This window comes from Fukomys damarensis, unplaced genomic scaffold (genome assembly GCF_012274545.1).
Source record: "Fukomys damarensis isolate Sample0158 unplaced genomic scaffold, DMR_v1.0_HiC HiC_scaffold_38, whole genome shotgun sequence".
NCBI lineage: Eukaryota > Metazoa > Chordata > Mammalia > Rodentia > Bathyergidae > Fukomys > Fukomys damarensis.
The window spans coordinates 7709894-7730230 of NW_022900950.1; positions in this window are offsets into that span (position 1 = coordinate 7709894).

Genomic DNA, 20337 nt, shown 5'->3' on the forward strand with positions numbered 1-20337 from the left:
ATATATATATTTGTTTGTTTTGTTTTGTTTTGTTTTTGTACCAGGGATCAAACTCAGGACCTCGCGCTCGCTGGGCAGGCATGGTGCCACTGCGCTAAATCCTCAGCTCTGTTCATAGATTTTTAAAGTTGTCTATTACTAATGCTAAGGTTTAAATTTAAAAGGTCTCCCCCAAGTCTCAGGTGTTGTGAAAGTGGCTGGATCGTGGGGCCACGATCTTCACCGCTGAATGAACTGTTGAGAAGGGAGGCTGAGCAGAGGGGCAGGTCACTGAGGGAATGACCAGGATGATGTATTCACCTCCAGCTCTCTCTCTCTCTGCATCCTGGCCATCATGGGGTGAGTGTGTTCCTCAGTCGTATCCTTTCACCTTGCCATACTGCATTGGAACCAACCAATCATGACCTCAATTCACAGAAAAACGTGAGCCAAGATAAACTTCTGTAAGTAGACAATGTCAAGTATTTTCTCGCACCATTGAAAAGGTAACTAAACAGCTACTGCGGCAAACCATCACAACTGGTTGTTTAAGATGACAGAAACCTTTGTGTATGATGCTGCAGTTTGAGCAGGTGAGCTGAGCTCGTGCATCTCTGCTTCTCATGTTGTCTGGACGACTCCTGTGAACCTGCACCCCCTGGCATGGCTTCACTGACTAGTCTGTGGCCTCACCTAATAGCAGAAGGTTTGGGAGCTGGCTGCAGTTATCTTTCTTTCCTCTTAGTCTCCTGTAATCCAAGCACTCCCCATTTCCAAGGAGCATCTTGCGTCACCAAGATATTCAGACTTCTTTATGACAACTGCCTTCCAAGAGGAGACCACGGGAGCCATTAGACATGTTAAGTTCTGGCCTAACGTCACACAGTATATCCTCTTCCACTTTTTGGTAAGCAAAGCAAGCCTCAGGCTCTCAGTCCACATTCAAGAGTGGGAGATATCAAAACTCCGGGTAAATGGAACCAATGATGCACATCTGCAGTTATGGGAGGAATTGGTGGCTATCTTTGAAATGAGAGAACATTATCCATAACTAAGCCAAGTTCATCTCTAAAGCTCTTCCCTTATATTGCGATGGTCAGCCGAAGGCCAAGGAATCCTCTGCTTACTCTTTTAGCCTTTATTATTATAATATCACATTGTATGAAATAATCTGTGGTGGCTTCCTTGTGAGCTGATAGGAAACAAGAACATGATTGACTGTTATTTATTTATTGATTTATTGCAGAACTAGGGTGGAATCTGGGGCCTTCTTTCATTGAGTGATACTTCCAGCCCTTTCCACGTTTTTGTATTGAGACAGTGTCTCACTGCATGGCCTAGGCAGGCTTGAACTTGCAACCCCCTAGCTCAGCATCCCAGCCTGCTGAGATTACAGAGATCGAGCCAGCACACGTGACTTCTATCAGTTCATAATCATACTTATGTCACTCTCATTTAGATCATTTTTGGCAAAGTAATAATTCAGTAAAAAATTGCCAACAAGACTTAAACTTTAAAGTATATAAGGAGAGAGCGCTGGGCATGGTGGCACACCCCCAGTACTCAGGAGGCTGAGACAGGAGGATCGCTGTGAGTTCAAGACCAGCCTGGGCTACATAGTGAGTTCCAGATCAGTCTCAACTACATAGTGAGACCCTGTCTCACAAAAAAAAAATTAAAAAATCAAATAAATAATAAAAAATAAATAAAGAGAGAGTTGTGATTTTTCCAAGATGATCATATAGTCTCCTGAGGAGAGCCGAATTTGGGAATGAGGGAACCCAAAAAGATGTATGATAGCGTATATTATTCCAAAGTATTTCCTTTAAAATACACAATATCATGAGATAATGAGGCAAAAGATTTTGTACTATGATTTCTTGCTCCAAGAGGAGATACTTCAAACATGTGATCCTATTTGTTTTATTTATAGTTCTGTTTTAATAAGAATGACTCATTTGGGGCTCGTTTAATATGTGAATTAGAACGTGGTACTTGTTTGTATTTATTGTCATCATTATATATTTTCACAAATCTCAATGCTTTGAGAAATCTGGAAAAGACAAATATTACAGAAAGTGAAATTTTCCTTAGGGCAAAATTTCAAGACTGAAACTTTAAGAGGGGAAAAGATTTATCAGAATCCACAGCTTGAATCTGTGCATCTGAAGGATGTGAGGGCTGCAGCAAAGTGCAGCATTTCCATCTGGCTCTCCTTTCTGTCTTCGCTCTTGGTAATAGTTGTGAACTTAGTGGAACAATTCAAATGAATTATTTCAAGCAACAAGCTGACTTGTTATAAAACCATCTCTTCCTTAGCATTGAAAGCTTCTATAAGTAGTTTATGCATGTTAAGTAAACTAGTTATGGCTTTTATGTAAAGAAAAGACGAAGGGGATCTTCTCTGAGCTCCTCCATGTGATAAGCACCTTTTAGATCTTCTACAGCGTTTCTATGGTTCGTCATCCGCACACACTGCGGAGTTGAGTGTTGCTACCTCATTTAACTTGGTAAAACCCAGCCAAAAGAAATTCATTGACAGTCCTCTTAGAAAAGCTGTGTAATCATTTTCGTTATTTTATTAGTTCATGTTTGGGGTCCACAATGATTGCATTCATTACGCACAGGTGGTACAGGCACAGGACACATCTTAGTTCTTTTTTCATTCCCTTTCTTCCCTTCGCTCCCCTTTAAGTTCACCTCCCAGCTCCTTTCCCTTCTGAAAATTATTTATGTCCCTGGTTCCTATTATGTTTTTTTTTTCTTCTCCTTTTCCTTCTTTTAATAACTTAGGATTTTATTATGCTCTTGAAAATAATTTTAAAATATATTGAATGCTATTTCCTCTTTTATTCATGCAGTGAGGGATTTTGTAAAACATAGGGATAGCTTTCTTAGGACTTCTAAAAGCATGTGAGAAAGAGATATGAGATCTCTTTTTGAAGCATTCTCCAATTCTGGATAAAAGTTTTGTCTATGAACAGCGTGCATGTAAAGCACATACTTTTAAATGGAATAATTATAAATGGCAAATATTATGTAATCATATCGAAAGATTCTTTAATATATCCAGAATTGTCTAGATGTAACAGGAACTTTGTTTTCAACTACAGATTTCGATGGATAGGTGATCAGTTTTCCATTTTAATGTCACCTTTGTTTCTACTCATCAGAATTTCACTTGTTAAATTGTCAATTAAAATTATTAGCTTTCTATTTCTGTTCATTAGATTGAAGCTATTACAAATGACTATTTGAAATGTATCCCCAGAGATATCCTTTTTACTAGAAGATCACTTTAATGTGAAATTTATTTGCTAGACAGAATCATAAACACAATAAACATATTTACATTTTTTCCAATTATTCATAGTTAGAAACTGTATAGTAGAGATAGAAGAATATGCAAAGGAATGAAAAATGGTCCCTGGTCCATTATGATTTTTATTTTTAGTAGGAGAAGAACTGCCAAGCAGGCTAACCAGAATACAATATATGAAGGTTGGGCACCTTCCACATAATAGTGGGGCAGTTGAGGTGAATTCAAGAGCTAAAATCCACATTGGTTACTAAGAGGGATGTGGGGAACAAGAGGACGACAGTATCCAGGAGTTGATTCTCTGAGATTCGCCCACTTGGTTGACGCAGGAGAAAGATACAGTGATGAACATTCATATTAGGAATCTGCTCCCCCTCAGATTACTTTCCTGGCTCAAGTCATGTAAGACAGTTCTGGGGTTCAGGTGCCCAGCTTTGGAAGAATTCTGAATGTGTAATTACTTAAAATGAAATAAAGAGAAAAACCTGTATTATAATAACACTGCATCTTATATGTTCTTGTGGTAGATTTGAGTGTTGATAAAATATCTCAAAAATATCTTTTAGCAAACACTAGTTTATGATTTTAAAATATTGACATCTAGTGTTGAAATATGTTGACACGAACTTACTAAAATTAAAATTTAACAGATATTCATCTGCATTTTGTTTAGCTGCATATGTCTGTTTTTTAAAAATTTGCATCCAAAGAACACTCTGAGTTTTTCTTTAATCTATTTCCTGTCACTCCCATTTAATAATCATGTCTGGTGTTTGTTCGTCTTAGCACATTTCATATTCAGCAATGCAAATAGCCTGTCTTTGTTTATATAACTCTAAATAACATTAAACTAGGGCTTCATTCCATTTAGCAAAGGATTGATGTTCATATCCCTGCAGTTGATATTCCATTTCCAACACATATAATTTATACCTGTGTGTATATATGTACATAACAATATATACATTTGTGTATGTACAATATTAATATAAATAAATATACATACATATTATTTGTGTTACATTTTTCCAATGTACATTTGATATATGCAATCTGCCATAATATTATTTGACATAGAAGTACCATGTACATAAGTGTGACTTAATTGGAAACTGTTTTGCCACAATGAGACAAGGTTACACATTGAGGAAAAACTAGCCAAAAAGAAAAAAATAAATAAGATTACTGGAAACCATTTTTTTAAATTGTCTTAAACTCTGGAGTCTAAATAATCTTTAGATTTGAGAAAATCAGATTTACCCTATTGCTTCTGATTATCAAATTCCTATGATATTTGCTTATTGAACATCCCCTGGCTTCAAGGGCAAATGATGCATATAGAATGAGTTTTCCAAAATACAAAGCTTAGCAGCTTTGTATCTGGGGATCAAACTCAGGACCTTATGCTTGTAAGGCAGGCATGGTACCACTGAGCTGAATCTTTGGCCCTTTAGCAGCTATTTGAAGAGAACTTTTAAAGGCTTTGTTGTCTCATCAGCAAATAATGACCATGTGAAATAGGAAGAAAAGGGCTAGAGGTGTAGGGAAAGTGAGAAGGGTAGGGGAAAGGGAATAAGGGGAAAAATATGAGAAGATGAAAAAATGGAAATGAAGTGTTTGTAAATGGGCAGCGAAGGATGGGGTGAAGGGAGGGCAGGGATAGGGGGAAAAATGAGAACCAAGACCTGTCATGTACAGGTACAAGATCCCAATGATGAATGCAACAGTACTATATACCTTAAATGTACCAATAAACTCAATGAGGAAAAAAAAAAAAAGAGTTCAACGTAAGATCTGTTAAGTTTTCCATGACTGGGCCTCTCTTGAGCCTCACTATTCATTTCTGACTCCAACAGCCACTTTTACCTCCTGACCTGAACACAGTTCTCTGCAAGAGTTGAGTATCAAAATATTTGAAATTCTCCCCAAAATCCTCTGTATCTTTGCCTATGCTAAAACTTGAATCTGTGAACTATACTGAGGTATCCAGTGTACCTCGATTCATGAACTTAGCTGGTTTCAGGCGTCTGGGGAAGACGGCCGTGTTCCTGTTCGTGTGGAGGAGATGTCTGTGGTCCCACTCATCACCCCACGTAGTTCACTTGCGGTCAACAATTTTGTCAAAAGCTTCTGTTTGCAAATCAGTTTGTGAATAGACGTATTTGTGAACCAAGGCATTACTGTACTGTACATTGAATAATTCAGTTCCCTTTCCACCTTTACGTGGCTATTATAATACAGGAAACATGGAAACTAAAGATATTAAATTCCTAATAGCTTTATTCAAAGGGAATTTGAGAGAATAAAGACAACAAAGCCACAGTGTTTTGCACCTCTACCTATCAATCTGACCTTTCTATTGATTGCAAAACCGCTTTCACCCCTGCTAGTTTGTGACTCGCTTACATTAGAGTGGTGGAAAACCTGAGGAAAGTGGAGACGTAAAAAGCACCGAGTCTTTCTCTCATCACTTTAATGGAACTTGGGACTCTCAAGTGAGTGAACCCAGGCATAACTACTGTATGATAAAAGATGGCAGAGAGAGGGGGTCCAGAAAACCCTAGATGCCCAGCCAATCCTTGCTGACCCAACACTTAGTAGCAGACACATGCGTGAGTTCGGTTAAGACCAGCTGCTCCTGGCTATCCCAGAACTGTCAGTGAACCTGACTGAAATTGCTGACCTGCACACGCATAAGGCAAGCTTTAAAGTCATTCAATGTTTTGGCAGTTCTTATATCAAGATTTGTCTAACAGAGGAAACGCCAATCCTGGTGTTGAGTTCTATCAAGTATAAAGATTCCAAAGGCCTGTAGACTAGAGAGAAAAAAGTTAAAGACCTGGAAGAAATAATCTAGAGATAAGAGTGAGCTGCATTGTCTTGCTGTGAAGAGGCTTGATTTACTCTCGCTTGAAATCAGAGTCTGAGCTATGTTTGAATGGCACTCCTGTTTAAGGAAGAGAAACCACAAGTAGTTTCCAGGCATGGTTTAAGAAGAGTATTCATATGCATGTCTACAGTTGCCCCATGGGGTGATATGAGTCATAAACATTAGTTGGGTGCTTGAATTCGTATTCCAGTTGCTAATAATATTACCCAGAGATCATCCTAAAAGGTAAGGTCATGATGTGAGCAGTTCTCCAGGCAGGGATGACAGATGAGACTTTAAAATCTTTTGTTTAAACTTTTATTAGTACATATTTTCAGTGCATAATGGTTACACCAACCGTAGGGAATCAGTATATGTACATGACACATTTCAATTGCCTTCTTCCCCCCCTCCCTCAATCCCCATTCTAATTTTCCAATATCACATTCATTAATTGATCTTATAAAACTTATAAAGTTAATGACCATGTATAGAGTTAGAAAACCAGATTAATAATCCAAAGAACATATAAAATATGTAAGGCAATTTTTTTAAGTCATGATAATATGTAAGGCCATTTTATTGTCACAATATACTTTAAGATTTTCCACACTGGATTATAATTCGTTTTTGTTCTTTCTCTTTTTCTTATTATCTTTCTTTATTTTATAATATATACTGTCTTTGGCCAGGGATTTATCTCAGTGGTTCTATATATACTCTCTCTATATATATTTCATTTAAGAGAAGCCAAGCAATATTTAAGATTAGGCGTCTGAGTTATTTCACTTAATATTATGGCCTCAAGGTGCATCCATTTTCCTACAAATGACTCCAGTTTATCAGTTTTTGCAGATTAGTTCTTCATTATATACAAATAACACATTTTAAAAATTAACTGATCTGTTGATGGACATGTAGGATCTAACAGCAGCTGGTCAAACCCTTTTTCTCATACTGTGGGTCATCTCTTCACTCTGTTAGTGGTTTTCTCTGCTATGCAGAAGCTTTTAAATATGTTGCCATTTATTGATTCTTGGTATTATTTTTTGTGCAAATACCCTCTGGTTTGAGTCTTTCATTCCAAGGAGCTGTGCAGGGCTTCCAGTCACATAATGGTATGAGCCTAACTAACTCTACTGTAGAACCAGAGGCAGAAATCAAGCCGATGGAGTGAGAAACAACTGTGCGAGGATAACCCCCAACCCAGATCCACAGAGCGCCGGATCCACACACACAGAATGCTGAAGTCTTTCCATCTCATTCTCACCAGTGCTTGGTGTGACTGAAGGCAGCATCGTCAGAGCTGTCGATCAAATTTTCCACGGCCCAGGAGAACCGTGAGCAGGTATGCTCCGCAGACACCTGCACTCCGTCCCTGTTCCTTCCCAAGACTCTGAGAGCTTCTTATATTTAGTCTCCCACCTTAGGCAGAGAAGATGAAATGTGGGAAGGAAGGAGGCTGAGGTAAAAAAACAGACATGAATTGTACAAAGGCTTTGCTCTTGTGAAATAGGAAGGAAATGTTCAACTGGAAAGGGGAAGTAGGGGAGGGAAGGGGGAAAGAAGGAAGAGACAAGGAAAAATGAGAAAAGAAGGAAAATGTAAGCAAAGCTTTTGTAAATAAGGAAGTGAAAAGGTGTTGAAATGAGGGGTGAGGAATGGGGAAAAAGAAGAATCAACCTGTATCGTGTAGAAATTTCCTATTATGAATGTGATCATTATGTATATCTAAATTGTCCCATAAACTTAATTAAAAAGAAAGAAAGAAAGAAGGTAAATAAGACATTACTAGAGTAATTGAAAACAACCATATGTAGAGAACATAAAGAGTTTCCAATCAAAGCATACATAATACCTAATTGGTTTATATGCATATTTAATTTATAACTGTTATATTACTCTGGTGGTAACTTTTTCGGTTTCTCTGCCAGCATAGCTCCTTAATGCCCTTACAAAATATAATCATAATAATTAGTACATTGTTTTGTAAACCTATTTGTTTCTGGCACTCAGCTGTGAGTTCTTTGAGAGCAAGGGAGGATACCTTTTATCTTCTCTTTCTATTATCTTTTGTCTTTTCTATTTCTTTCTTTCTATATTTCTTTTATATTTTCTATTATGACATTTGATTCAGTGGGTACTGAATGGATTTTTTTCTCACTGATTGAATATGCATATTAACAAAAATAAAATGCTATGAAAAGTTTAGTTAAAGATTAAGTCCATGATTCCATAGTATCGTGAATAACTCCAGGGTAAGGAAAATTCAATGTAGAGATAACTGTGGGAATTTTCAGGAATTCCAAGCAAAGAACAGAAGCAGCATTTATATTATTTGCACTTACCGGCACTGTGCTAATAAGTCACCAGCATTATCCCTACTCCTCAATAAGAAATAAAATAACCAATCAAACAACAACAACAACAACACAACAGCAGCAACAACAACATTCAAACTTGAATGTAATCCCCTCTTTTTAGTTAAGGTACAGAAGTTTGGGAGACAAAGGCAAAGGCTGGGTTTATGATACAGAAGGTTCGATTAAAAAATGTGAGCATCTAATTTAAGCTACAACCTATTTTCAACAATGGTCCTATTGCATTCAATTCTTGAACTCTTACCTTCTCCAATCAATTTAACCTGGTACCTCAACTTCCAGCACTGTCTTCAATCCACCTTGGCTCTCAGAAACAAAATCATTTTTAAAAAACACTAAATACTAGAAATTTTCTAGAAGAATCCTCTAAATTTTACAGGTAAATTTGTATGTTTTTATATGGTCCAGTTCATAAAAGAAGTGACTGATGATTTAAGAATCTTCTTTTGAATTCCTAAAATTCTGTCTGTGTGTGTGTGTGTGTGTGTGTGTGTGTGTGCGTGACTAGACTGAACACCCAGAACTTCTGCATCAAGCTACATCATCAGCCCTTTTTGTTTTTTCTTTTATTTTGAGGCAGTTCTCACTAAATTGCACAAATTGATCTTGAACTTAAAATGCTCCTCCTTTAGCCTGCCAGAGTGCTAGTGCTATAGGTATGTCCCACCACACCCCAAATCTATAAAATTGTTAATAAGAAAATTTGCAAATAATCAGCATTCCTGTCATTTAACAGAAATTCATTATTTATTGTATACATTAAGTGGCTTAAATTCATAATGCAAATGAAGTTATTTTAATATTTTACATTTAACAGGGAAGAGGGTGGAATGGGAAATCACTTTTGCATGTTAAATTCGCATAATCTGAAATGTGGAATAAGATCAATTTTTTTTTTCAGTGACCAACACCAAGAATTCAGCTCCTATAATGTTCTTAAAATCTATCTTGGCCAGTGCTACAGTAATGCAAGCATAGTATTTTAAAAATCTTATTATACTTACAAGATATAAAAGATAAAAAAATCTGTCAGCAGTTCACATAAATTTATGTGTTCTTAAACATCTTTCCCTGCAACATAACAAAAGCACAGGGTGCCATGCTGTATTTTATTGACATTGTAAGTAGAGATTTTCTGTCCTTATGATATCCTCTCTCCTGTTGTTTCTATACAGCTCCAGAAGAACCCAAGAATATAAACCACCAAATATCTCTTTCTCCCATCCCCTGCACCATGCGATCTGTTCTGTGTGTTCAGTACAAGCCACCGTGGTTTAGACTGAACTCAGGTGAGAGCTGGGAAAAATAACTTTTAAAAAGCCCAGAGGTAATCTAAAGCAAGGACTTAGACAATGTTTACCATCTGTTTTCCAAATGACAGTTACTGGACATTATGGTTTATTGGTGTTTTGGAGGCAATATACGGTATTCACTACACATTTGTTGAATTAGGTATATCCCATCTTTGCTCAGGATAGCAATCATTTGTCACTGATGAGTTCTGAACATTGCTTAGATGCATAAAGACAGGGCTGGATGTGGCCAGCTAAAGGCAATGTTGTAATCATTCTACTAATTACTGTATTTATCATTGTTGGTAGATATCCCTTTTAATATATCCAATAAATATCACAACATTGCAGTTTCTTTGTTGTACTAGAATTTAAGTTCCACTTGTGCTCAAATTTTTTAGCTCACTGATCCAGCTTGGGTATCTAGAATAGTGCATGCATATCACAGGTGATAAATGGGTGGATGAATGGTACATTATGACCTAGATTTGGGCTATCCTCGGTTGTCCTCCACATATTAGAAATTATATTCTCCTTGTGTTGTTCAGTTCATTTGCATTTTCTGTCATAAACGTAAGAGATTAATTTAAAATATCTACTGAGGGAGGATGCATTTTGTAAACATTAAAAAGGGAAAATACAGATTTATGGAGTTTTGTAAAACAGAGAAAAAGACTAAAAAGATAATATGGTTTAATTCTAAGTAGAATGCAAATCAGTAACACCGTTAAGTCCTTGCTCTTGCTTTTTCCCTCTAACATTCTAATTCTTCATATTCACATTTCTCTTCAAGCATAGTGAATCCTATTCTCTATGTCATAGTTAGACAGCCAGGGAGACTTAAAAAAAATTGATTGACTCTTTTTTCTTGTTTTATTCAAAGAATGCATTCTTGCTTTAATTACTATGGCCTATTTTTCTTAACATACTCAGCTCTAGAATTTCAGATATGGATCTCATGAGTATTTTTAAATTCAAATTACTGAGGCCTTAAGCCAGGCTGAAGCCGGTACCTTAGAACACTAAGGATGTCAGCTGAGATGTTTTTTCTCAGGGATTTCCCATATTCAAGAGAGATACACAATAGATACCACATACACTATATGTGCATTTGTCTATAAACTGATTTGGGGGGAATATATATTTTTTCAAAACAAGATTCACTTCTTTATAAACCCATTGCTTTGAAGAAGGCAAAATAGAATAATTTCCTATGTAAATTTAAAATTAAATCACCTCTTAATAAAGGGAATGCCTTTCTTTCAAATGAAATACAAACAACTAAAAACATTTGAAGAAATTAAAATATATAAAACTTTAAATGAACAAATTATTATTATTATTTTTTTTTTGGCTAAAAGAGTAGGTCTACATCCTGTAAAGAACTGAACTTAAATTTGAACACATTACTCTAAATTGGGCAACATTTTCAAAGCACAGTGATGGAAAGCTATGCAATATTAAAAGGTAGTATCTGTTTTCTGGCTTTTTGTCAGTCTATTTGGGAGTTTGTAGCATATTTTTTTGCATCATTTGAAATACAAGGGTGATATGGTACTGTGAGAGAGAAGTCATAAATATCAAAAGAAAACAGTTGAGATTCCTGCAGAAATGCCTTTCTGCCGATTCGGAGTAAGTACCAAAGCTCCACTTTAAACAATCCTACCTTTGAACTACTTTATAGAGAGGAGTAAAAATAAGTATTGGACTTATTTTTGTTCCTTCCTTTAGTAAAAGTTAACATATAAATGGCATTATATACACATTTCTAAATCAAGTCAGACTGTGTAATCCTCTCACCCTCTTCAGTCCCACCATTGTATCATAGATGGAAAGATTTTGTTATCCTGAACTCACCATATTAATGTAATGCAATATAATAAGAAACAGACTGTATTGGGCTAAAGGCAATTATGAAATAAAATAGGTAATAAAAAAGGAAAAATAAACACCAAAGAGTTTCTATTGTCAAAATTTAGACAAACTACATTCATATTTAACTTTCTTTACATGCTACTTCTGGAATTCATAATTGCTTATCTGCCTAAAATAGAAAGAACTATAAAATTACATATCTAAATTTGCTAACACTGTTAACACTTCTTCATCCTTTACTACTTTTTGCTCCATTTTTTCTTCCTTCTTGAACTTGGATCTTTCACCTACTCTCAGGTATACGATTACTTACAGAATTTCAGGTCAAACTATTCAAGTCCTTACTTGGCATCTACAAACTTAGATGGCTCAAAGAGATTCAAAACTTATCAACATAGTCGGGGTAGTGGTCTTTGCAGAAACATTTTCTGTTTCCTTTGTGCAGATATTATACCCAAAATCCAAAGGATGCAGTCAATCATTGCCAATTCTCTCTCCTTGGTAGACTATATTTAACGCCATACGAAATCTTGCCAATTTCACTAATGCATGTAAGTGTTTCTCCTCAACTGCATTCACTATTTCTATCCAAGGTAACACTCTTCTTATTTTTCCATGTATTGGTTCAACATCTTCAAGAATTCCTGTTTATTTTCACTTTTTTTAATGCTTTCTATATTAAAGCCAAAGTCATCTTTTTGAAATTAGAACCTGAAACATCATCTGTGTGAGAAGATCGATAATCTCAATGTTACAGGGATAAAGAGCAGAAACTTTATTATTCAAGGTCTGCATAATATGGTAATTGAAAATTAAATTGTTGCTATAATGCTCATCCTCTGTATGCTACAATAACGTCCCAGCTTTACTTCATAAAGTTTGTTAGTGTTTATACACAAATACCTATTCAATTATTTGTCTCTTCTCTCTCACATTTTAGATTTTGAAGGTCAAGGATTTACAGATCTGAATCAGCCTGCTTCCTACAGAATTTAGCTCAAATTAGTTCTGAATAAATAAGCGAGTAAATGATATAAATGAATTATAAGAATACAAAAGGAAAAATTTTCAGGGAATGTGTAAAGGGAAAAGTAAAGACAGTGTGATAGGAATGATTAATTTTAACAGTCCTTACTCTGGAGGGTAGGAGAAAATGAATCAAATATTTTCACAGTTGTATAAAAGCAATTTGAAGAAAAATCCATTTATTCACTTATCATTGAACCAATATACATTTCCTAAAATCCCTATATTACTCTTGAAGCTCAGTAGCTAACACATAAGTTATTCCTGAATATAGTATATAAACTTAGAAATACGCAATTGAATGTAAGGGAAAAGTGTTTGCATTGCTGTGTAAGATGCACGATACATAAATGAAAATTTAGGTCATTGCACAATTATTTAGAAAATGTTTAAGAATTTCACTTTCCAAGTTTACTTAGTTAATATTTAATTTTAAAAATTCCTGAGTGTTTGGTATAAAAATAATAAATATTAATAAATAGAGAAATGATTTGATAAAGTATGCTCTGGACATAGTAAGAAAAACTTTGGAGGAATTAGAGCAACATAGATAGGGAGTAGTGACATAGAAATTCATACTATAGCAACTGTATTTGCACATGTAAGAGTTCCAAATTAAAATTTAAGTGTGCATGTGTGCCTAAATCTGGTAAATATGTAGATACTTGTCTATAATCACATACCTTAAAGTTCTAGTAATGGTTAATTCTAGGGAAGAGAATTACAAAGTAAGTGAAAAGTCTAAAAGCAAGCTTTAAATTATTACTTGTTGTACATTACTTTATTGCTTGAATTTTAATACATGTATTGGTTCTTTTGTAATTTTGATATACTGCTTAATATATGCTCATCTTTTGGGTTGGATATATGGAAGAGTAGAAATATTTGTACATTTTATCAGTGTCCACATTTGATCTGTACTGTACTGTGGCTGTCTAGTTATAAATTTATTTGATAAGTGGAATAGGAAATCAAAGGAATTTCTTGTGGTTTCAGAAAAACTATAACACTGAATACTTTGTTGTTATTTGCACTTTATAGGAATGGAGAACATTGAAAGCATTGTTAAGAGAGAACATTTACCTGACCATTAATACAAATGTTTATAGATCATGAAACACATTTAATCCTTTGTTCAATACGTATTTATCCTGGATACTGAAAAATTTAAATTTTAAAACTGAACACTAATCTTGTGTTTCAAAATTATTGAAAATATTATGCTTCATTTCACTAAAAGTTGACTAACAAGGGACAAATGTATAACTGAATTACATTAATTCAAAAATGCAAATACTGCATTTATTTTTTATTTAAATATAATAAAATGACCACACATTGCATATATTTACATATAAATCACAATTAAAGAATAAAAATGTAAATACTAATATAACCATTGTTGAGATTAAGGTAAAGAAACATTATGATGTACCTGGACTAGATGCATAGGAAATAAACTGTCTCTATGTATGCATGCCTTTTTGTGTGTGTGGGGAGGGTCCAACACTTTTGAGGGCAAGAGGAGAAGTAACTTTTATCTTAGCCAAAATCATCTATTTACCAAATGAAAACAATTCTGCGATTCCACCACACCCCTGAAAGAATGACTGCTATGAAGAAATCAACCAATAACAAATGCTGGCAGGGCTGTGGAGATAAAGGAACTCTTAGCTACTCACTCTTGGTGTAGACTGCTGCAAACACTGTGGAAATCAGCATGCAGCCACCTGAAAGAACTAGGACTGGAAGTCCCATTTGACCCGGCTATTCCCCTCTTGGGTGTCTTCCCAAAAGCGGTATCTGTGCACTCAGGTTCATAGCAGAACAGCTTTTAATAGCTAAAACTTTGAAACAGCCCAACTGCCCATCAACTAGAGACTGGATAAAGAAAATGCTTTTTGTTGTTTGTTGTTGTTGTTGTTGTTTAATAAAATGGATTACTACTCAGTCACAATGAGAAAGTAGAGACATTTACAGCAAATGGATGCACACTGAGTCCACACTGTTAAGCGGAGTAAATAGGTCACACGTGTGTAAATGGTGTGAGAAACTGAAAGTGTAAATGAGCATCAAAATATATTGATATCATGGATAATGTGAACGAGAAGAAAAGGTCCAAAGAGGAGGGGGAGTGGGAGTGGTTGGTGAAAAGAAAGAAGGAAAAGGAATAAATATGAGAAAAGAAAAAAAATGGACACGGAGGAGTGGAGAGGTTGAAGGGAGGGCAGGGGAATGGGGGAAAAATAAGAACCAAGATATAGGTAAAGCTACAAATTCCCAATAATGAATGTCAGCATATTGTACACCTAAAATGAACCAAACAAGAATGAAACAAAATCTATTTACATATGTTTGAAAATCTGTAATGAAGTGCAAAAAGCAGCTATTAAACATGCTATTTTATATGCTGGAGAACCTATGCCTAATAGAATAAACTTACATAAAGAAAGGAGTACACGTGTGAAACAAAAGTCTATGCACACATTTGTTTTTGTTGTTTGTTTATTTGTTTTGGTACAGGGGATCGAACTCAGGTCCTTGTGCTCCAGAGGCAGGCAGCGGAACCAATGAGCTAAATCCCCAGCCCTGCATACACATTTGTTTAATAAATTTTAAAATACTTTTAATGCACATTTATCCTGACAGGAAGTAGATATAGTAAACTAGGAATGGAATTTTTATATGATTAAAAGTTTCCAAAAAATACAATGAAAAATTAGCTTATGTCAGTACACTTGCAAAAAGTGAATTTTATCTTGAAATTTATGAAAGGTTAAGAAAATCACCTGTATGTATTTAGAATCTAATGAAAGCGTTAACTAGAAATAAGTATTTTTTTTAAACTTAGGCCAATGAATTTATAATGCAGACCAAAATGACTCAAAACCAGAATCCAGTAATTTTTATCACAAAGAAATGTCCAAAGTAGTCTGTAATATAATTATTAATCATGTTATGGCTTTATCAAAACTATCTAAGCATTCTATAAAATGCAAAGTTAATTTTTTTACATGTACAAATCAAATTCTTAAATCTTGACTATGCTCCAAATAAATATTTTATTAAGTGTTCTGAATTTTAAAAGAAGATGAGATGTTAATAATAACTTATTTTCGTATATGATTCATTCTCAGAAAGTGGTGAATTTATGTATAATCTATCACACATTAATACCATAATTCCATATTTCTAATGAGAAAACTAAGTAACTCTAACACTGTTTGCTCTCACCTTCTCCTTTCATTTGTTTTTGCCTTTAAGCTAATAGCTGAATTTATTCGCTTTCCTTTTTTTTCTTTGAAGATTAAAGACATGCCCAGCTTTGTACTACAGTTGCCTGGACAGTGGACAGCCCATTAAATAAAAGTCATACAAGCTGTACATTTTAACGCCTTACTTCCACAGTGCAACCAAAGTGACTTTTTTTTAAACATGTAAGAGCAGAGCTTTTCTGAAAAATTTTGAGATGGATACATAACAATTTAATAAAGCCCTCTTGGCCTTTTGCCTTTAAATAAAATCCTATTCAAGTAAGCTGATTAAAGACTTTTTTTCAATCAGGACTTCTAAAGGAATTTTAGTGCACAGAGACCATGTAATTCTGGTTTATTATTAACTCTAAAATAACTTTGAGAGTGTATAGAATTGCATAAGCCTGAACTGACTATGAAATTTTGTAGCTATAGTTCAAAGCAAGTATATCAAAATGGTAAAACATCCAGAAAGAATACATGAATAAATAAATAAAAATTTGAATCTGAAAATATGATCTGTCATAATCACAGCCAATATGATTGTCACCTTCATTCTTAATTTACAGCATTTAGTTATAATTTCATTGTGTATTTCAGAAAATAGTGCCATTTTATGTGGAATATTCCTTTTTCTGTATTTTAACTGATGGAAAAGTATGCTTTTACAGCATATCCAAAATTATCCAACTCACAGAAACTTATAGGTTAAGATGTTTATCTTTTTAAAAAGAATATCCGCATGTTGCAGAGCATGTAATTTGAAATCTGACATAGCTGTCTTCCTCCCTTCAGCAAGGCTTCGGCGGGAAAGGAAATCAGCAACAGGAAAAAAAAAAAGTCAAATTTACATGATACTGATGTGTTCTTAAAGCAAGGACAGAGTTTTAAAATGGAAGCACATTTTTTTTAATACCTCTTCACCAGAATATCTCTGTTTCAGAGTACAAAGTGAGTGTCTCAAGTAACCGCTTGCCCAGATTTCCGTGTAACAGTGATGGATGCTCCTTGTTATATGGTCTGATTGCTTATTCAGTTCTAAACAGAAAAGTAGTGTATCCCAGCCATCCCCCACTTAAACTCTAAACTGAGAATAAATTGCGTCGCCCCTCATGTGCATATTTTTCACTTGGAACCAGCCTGCATCAATTCAAAAGTGTTAAATTTTTATGTTTTGGCATTACATAGATAAAAATTTAAATAAGCAGATAAAAGGAGCTGTTTGTTTTTTATTTAAATGTAGAAGTGCTAAGGAAACAAGTAAATTTGACATAAATAGCAATGCTTATGAACACAAACTTAACAAGACTGAATTATAATAGCATATTTTCCAAAGCAACAGAATGCATAAATTGTTATTTTTAAATACTCCAAGTAAATTGAGGATTAGAGAAAATAAGCTAAATATTTTGCAGAGAATGATCAAAGTGGCAAGCATTTCTGCTTTCGTTTTTATTTATTAAATGAATCAAACAATGATGTGAAACTATTGAACACTAATTGGAATTTGGTATTTGTAAAGTATTATTTTTTGGCTATGATATTTCATTCACAAATACAATATGCTTTTGTAGAATATTTTCAAAAGGCAGTCTTGTTCTTTTTCCTCCATCAGGGCTCTGACATTCATAGGTAGTTTGTATCAATTCATTCTGTTAGTCTCCATTTATAAATATTTCCTGAGTTGTTACTTTGTACCAGACATAATGTTCAGAAAATTAACTACTGAAGTAAGTCTTCTCATTTTCTTTTCTTTCTGTTACAAAATTAGGTTGCAACTGTAATTAATGTTCAACCAAAGTGGCAGTCCACTTCTTTTTATAAATTGCAAGATACCCCATTCTCCAGACAGTCTCTTAGTTGATAAAGTAATCTAAGTTTTCAAAATAAATGTAAGATATGTAACGAGATTACATTTTACATATCAAAAGTAAAGCTATGACTTAAAAGCTACATATAAATTTCTGGAATATTATTTTTAAGTTGATGTATGGGAAAATCTTAAGCAATTTCATAAATTTTTTCCCACTGATAAATACATGTTATTGAGTACCTTCACATCTCTAGCCAGTTCATCCCAAGTTAGTCGCCTGTGTTCAACTTGTTCATTTTGACAATATTTGACACAATTTTTAATTGTACTCATTATTATGCAACTTTATGACATTAATTTTGTGTTTTCTGTACCATAATTGAAATTAATATTTATTCATAAGTATATCCTAAATCTGTTTCACTTCTGTTGAAACTGCAAATTCATCCTGTCCAAGCTATTTCACTTTTTAAAAAACATAAAGTCGTTAAGTAAATACATTTGGCATACAAATACAAACATTACACATGACTTCAGTCATATGTTGATTTATGGTGTCTAAAAAGTGTTGACCTCAAAAAATTTGAGAGTAAAACAATGAGAGGTTATCGGAGGCTGGAAGGCTTATGGAGGCCATGGCTACAAGATGATCCATAACTATCAAGTTTTCTTTATATGAGAGGCAAAGTACTGTGCTACTGTACACTGGGCTGACATAGATGAAAAGAATGGACTGTTCCAAAGATCTTGAACAAAGTTTTAAGTTTTCATCATTATAAGCAAATGATAAATGTGTGAAGAGTTAGATATGTTCTGCTTGACATAAACACTATACAATATGTAAATATAGAACTTCACTTAGTGACTTGTTTCTGGGGCAAAAAAAAAAAATACCCATAACTTACATGGGGAGAGGTTTATTTGGCTCCTGCTTTTAGTCCATGCTTGGCTCACCCCAAGGCAGGAATGGGATGGCAAAGGAGTAGATTGGAGAAAACAAGCTCAACCCATAGGAGCCAGAAAGCAGAGTCGTGGGGCAAGGGCACACCCATCCAGGTCACACTCTCCTCCACTCAGTCCGCACCACTGCACACACACTGAACTGCTGAACTCAGTGGATGATCCATCGATGATACAATACACCCAGGATCCAGTCACTTTCCAAACACGTGAGACCGTGAGAGCATTTCCGATTTAAGCCATGATGGAACTCCACAGTTAAGTACAACTTTTGCCCATCAAAGACTGAAGAAAAAAAAATCCCTAAGAGTTAATCACAGTTCTACATTCAGGAATTAATGCTTCTCTAAATACAGTCAGTCATGGATTTACAAACACTGGAGTTGCAAACAAATCTCAGAAGTAGCTCATGGGTCTGCCAGACACCTGTCACAGTTGTATTGCTGTGTGCTTACTGTACTGTGTGACCGTGTATGGTGTTACAGTACAGTCTGACTTACTGCATTTTACTGTGTTTGGTTTTTTTATGCTTTACATTGTACATTTGTATCAAGGGTGTACAAGACTCACTTTGTTGGCCTTAGTTATGAGTTTGACTTAAAAATATTCTTCCCAGAAGGGAACGCTTTAGTTTGGGGACTGTCTTTACTTTAGAAATTAATTGTGAACAAGTTTTCTTCATGAGAAAATTTGAAAGACCCAATTAAACAAAACGTTTTGACAGCTCACTGTAATTACGGTATTGTGGATTATGTACACATTTCATCATGTTGACTTCATTGCATGAATAGCTGATCATTTCATCTAAGCTATTTACTATGTGTTTGTTTATCTTCCTTGGTGTTCTCCAAAGTCCTTGATCCAGGAAAAGTACCTCTCTGTAACTAGCAAAATCCTATTTCTCGAATATTCTTCTTTCCTCACTTCCATCATGCAGGTGTTGTGAATTCTGCCATTTTCTCACATGATGTCCTTCTCTTCCCATCCTCTACCTGCAGGCAATGGTCCATTCATCTCTAGTACATCTTCTCATTGATTGTTTTAACTACAGCAAAGAAAATGATGTCTCTTTCTTCTTGAAATTTGAAGTAGAAAATGTACACCCCTGGCTGTGAGGCTACTCTTGCCTAGTGAAGGGAAGCACAGCACAGCAATGAGACCAAAGAGATCCAACTAAGCAAACGAGCAGTAAGTACTGAGGCGCTGGAATTCTTGGTGGAGTGTAAGTCCTGAGGGGAAACTGCTCCTGAATCCCGGATGTATTCCTTCTCCTGACACCAATTTGCGAGCTCTCCTTGTATTTCTTGGACGTGTCTGTCCTTTCTCTTTCAACTGAGTTTCTACCACTCTGAAGACATCTGCTCTACTTTTTTTCCTCCCAAATATTCTGCTACAGGATTAACTTTCTTAAAATAAGTCTTTCACAGTGAGGACAATTTTATGAAATGGAGCAGCTGGTGATGGTTACACAATTCTGGGAATGCATTGAAAAATCACGAAATTATACTTTTAAAGAATAATTTTGTGGTATGTGAATAATTTCAGTAAAATATATGTATTGCTTCCTTA